Source organism: Megascapheus bottae, chromosome 37, assembly GCF_031878675.1.
Source record: "Megascapheus bottae isolate mThoBot1 chromosome 37, mThoBot2.hap1, whole genome shotgun sequence".
Classification (NCBI taxonomy): domain Eukaryota; kingdom Metazoa; phylum Chordata; class Mammalia; order Rodentia; family Geomyidae; genus Megascapheus; species Megascapheus bottae.
In genome coordinates this window covers 4,014,603-4,018,351 of record NC_143545.1, presented here as the reverse complement: position 1 = coordinate 4,018,351, position 3,749 = coordinate 4,014,603, and the positions used below count along the sequence as shown (strand labels likewise).

The 3,749-nt window shown below is 50.7% G+C and overlaps 1 pseudogene; it reads right to left on the bottom strand.

Moving 5' to 3' along the window:
* Window positions 1–2,462: 2,462 nt before the first annotated feature.
* On the bottom strand, window positions 2,463–3,432 carry LOC150042090 (ribose-phosphate pyrophosphokinase 1 pseudogene; annotated as a pseudogene).
* Window positions 3,433–3,749: the final 317 nt, after the last annotated feature.

Below are 3,749 nucleotides of genomic sequence, written 5' to 3'. Positions count from 1 at the left end.
GAGTTTCTCCCTGGAGAGGCGGAGGGGCCCCCGACCACCCGGGGAGGCGCCACCCGGGAGGCCCCGTCCTCCCTGCTTCCCACCACGGCCTCCTCACCTTCAAACGAACACCAGCGCACTCCGTTCACTTTTCCTGACCAGCTCCTCCCTCCCTTCTCCTCCTCCCCATTCCCCTCCTCCTCCCCTACTCAGCCCTCCTCCTCCTCCTCCCCCTCTCCTCCTTCCTCTATCCCCTCCTCCCCTTCTCCTCCTCCCCATTCCCCTCCTCCTCCCCTCCTTCCCCTCCTCCTCCTCTCCTCCTTCCTCCATACCCTCCTCCCCTTCTCCTCCTCCCCATTCCCCTCTTCCTCCCCTCCTTCCTGTCCTCCTCCCCCTCTCCTCCTTCCTCCATACCCTCCTCCCCTTCTCCTCCTCCCCATTCCCCTCCTCCTCCCCTCCTTCCTGTCCTCCTCCTCCTCTCCTCCCCACTCCCTTCCTCCATACCCTCCTCCCTCTCTCCTCCTCTCCATTCCCGTCCTCCTCCTCCTCCTCCCCACTCCCTTCCTCCATACCCTCCTCCCTCTCTCCTCCTCTCCATTCCCCTCCTCCTCCCCTCCTTCCTCCTCCTCCTCTCCTCCTCACTCCCTTCCTCCATACCCTCCTCCCTCTCTCCTCCTCCCCATTCCCCTACTCCTCCTCTCCTCCCCACTCCCTCCTCCATCCCCTCCTTCCTCTCTCCTCCTCCCCACTCCCCTCCTCCTCCCCTCCTTCCTGTCCTCCTCCGCCTCTCCTCCCCACTCCCTTCCTCCATACCCTCCTCCCTCTCTCCTCCTCCCCATTCCCCTCCTTCCTGTCCTCCTCCTCCTCTCCTCCCCACTCCCCCCTCCCTCCTCCATCCCCTCCTCCCTCTCTCCTCCTCCCCATTCCCCTCCTCCTCCCCTCCTTCCCGTCCTCCTCCTCTCCTCCCCACTCCCTTCCTCCATCCCCTCCCCTCCTCCCCATTCCCCTCCTCTCCTCCCCATTCCCCTCCTCTCCTCGTCACTCCCTCCACTCATTCCTCCATCCCCCTCCCTCTCCCCTTTTCCCCCTCCCCCCTTTCCTTACCCTCACCATTTACTTTCCCCTCCTCTTGTCTTCCCTTCCTCCACTCTTCCTCCCCCTCCGCCTCTCTCCCTCCTATGTTATTTTATTGTATTTTATTGTGGTTTTGGTCCTGAGAGGTGAACCCTGGGCCTGGGCGCTGTCCTGAGCTTTTTCTCTCCAGGCTGGTGCTCTACCTCTTGAACCACAGCTCCACTGCGCCTTGGGTTTCCAGCTGTGACTACAGGAGGGTGCAGTAAGGCCAGCAGGTGTGGGTGAAGTTCGTGGGACGCCTTCAGCCCTGCATAAAGGTCAGAAAGAAGAGTCTCCCTGTCATTTCCCTTTCTTCAGCTTTAAAACGTCCACCCCTCCTCTTTATGAGGTCTTTCATTTTTTTCGGTTTTTTTCCCCACACACAAACACTTTATTAGTTTCTCTACAACAGACAATAACATCAGTCTTTTAAAAACAGATTCTCAGTTCACTTGAGGCCAAATGGATCCGAGGAACACAGATGAAAATTAAATATTTAAATTAGTTAAAAGGCACTATGTAAGATATCACCTAATACCTACAACCACTGTGGCAACAAGCTGAAAGATTAAACTACAGCAAATTATCTAATGTGAACATTAACAGTTATACAGCAGGAAGCAAGTTTGTACTGCCGGAGACTATAGTACAATGACCAGTTGGGCCCAAGATGATATTTGGCCAGGAAAAGGTCAAGATAGCTAAATGTAAAGCCAAATGGAAAGGAATAGGTACAAAGGCCTATCCAAGCTACACATAGTCAAGCAGATGATGATGATGATGATGATGATGATGATGATGATGAGGCTTCTTCCTCCCAAGACACATTTGCTACACTGAGCTACCTTCCATCCCCTCTTCAAGATCCTGCCTAACAACTGCTTAAGCTGAACTACTTGCTCCTGCCTTACAGGGGGCTCAGCTACCAGGACTAGGTTTGAGGTTGTTCAGACCTGCTTTATTGTGGTATTATAGGCCTTGGAGAATTTGTCTCACATAGGCTGGCTTTGTTGCAAGTTACTTGGAACAAAGGGGGGAAAAACCCAAAGCGTTCACAAGCAAAGGAGTCTAAACTTTATCAATCACATTTAAACTGCTTTGCAGAATATGCACAAAGGTCTGCAAATCTTACAGCAGCTGAGCTCTAGTTCATGCTGAAGGGGTCATAAAATGAGCAAGGAAGCCAGGATATCGCAGGGAGAAAATCCCAGCAGTTCATCTCAATTTGTCTTTCCCCAGGTTAGGATCCACCAACTCTAATATAACATGTGGGACATAGAAAGCTACACTGGAGCAAGCTAGGCCTTCTGCTAAATTTATCAAATACTAAGAGAAACCAAGGGAGAACAAGGGGTGGGGGCTAACATTTTTTAAAAAGCCTCAGAAGTTATTCTATTATAAGGGACATGGCAGGATAGGTAAGAAACAGATTCTCCATTGTGAGTTCTTCCGATGGCTTCTGCGAGGATCCTGGAGATGTCGATCACCTGTATTTTGGAGCAATGCTTCATCTTGTCCTCCTGAGGTATAGTGTTGGTGACTACAACTGCTTCAAAGCAGGCATTGTTGATGCGAGAAATGGCTGGGCCAGAAAAAGATCCCATGAGTCAAGATTGCATAAGCTCTGGTGGCTCCAGCTGAGAGAAGTTTGTCAGCTGCATGGCAGATGGTGCCACAAGTGTCAGCCATGTCATCCACAAGGATCCTTGACATCTCCTACGAGCACCATGCGGTCCACCTCATTGGCCTTCTTCTGATCCTTGTGAATCAAGGCAAAGTCCACGTTTAAACGGTCTGCAATGGAAGTCACTCTGTTGGCTCCACCAGCATCAGGTGAAACAATAGTACAATTCCTCCATTCAGAGATGTTCTCCCTAATCCACTTCAGGACTGCAGGCTCTGCATACAAATTGTCCACAGGGATATCAGAAAAGCCCTAAACCTGAGAAGCATGTAGATCCATGGTGATGATGGGATCTGCACCAGCTACAGACAGCATATTTGCAACCAGCTTGGCTGAGATTGGAGCCCGGCTCTTATCCTTCTTATCCTACCGGGCATAAGGGAAGCATGGGATGACTGCAGTACCTCGACTGGCTGAAGCAATCTTGCCCGCACTAATCATGTTCAAAAGCTCCATTAGATTGTCATTAATTCCACCACACCCACTCTGAACAATGTGGACCTCTTCTCCACGTACCCTTTCACCAATTTCCACGCAGGTCTCCTGATGGCTGAATTTCTTAGTCACCACCCTGCTAGCTCCAGGCCCAGGCGGTCTGCAATTTTCTGAGCTAAGTCTTGATGGGAGCTACCGCTGAAGACTTTGGTATTCGGCATCTTGGACAGCTTTCCTAGGTCTTCTCTAAGAGGTCACGGGTGCTGCGAAGAGGAGAAGCTAGGTCGGCGCACAGACTTAATATGAACAACCTCGCGGTGCTATTCCACCATCTTTCGTGTTTTTTTTTTTTAAATTTAAAGATAGGTAGGTGTGTTTGTGTGTGTGTGTGTGTGTGTGTGTGTGTGTGTGTGTGTGTGTTCATTGAGTGGATTCTTGCTTGTTGGTTTCAGGCTCTTAGGGTCTTGCATTTTTTATTAAAGAATTTATTAATGATTTTTACATCATTTTTAAATGACAAGTTGAACAGACAAGTATT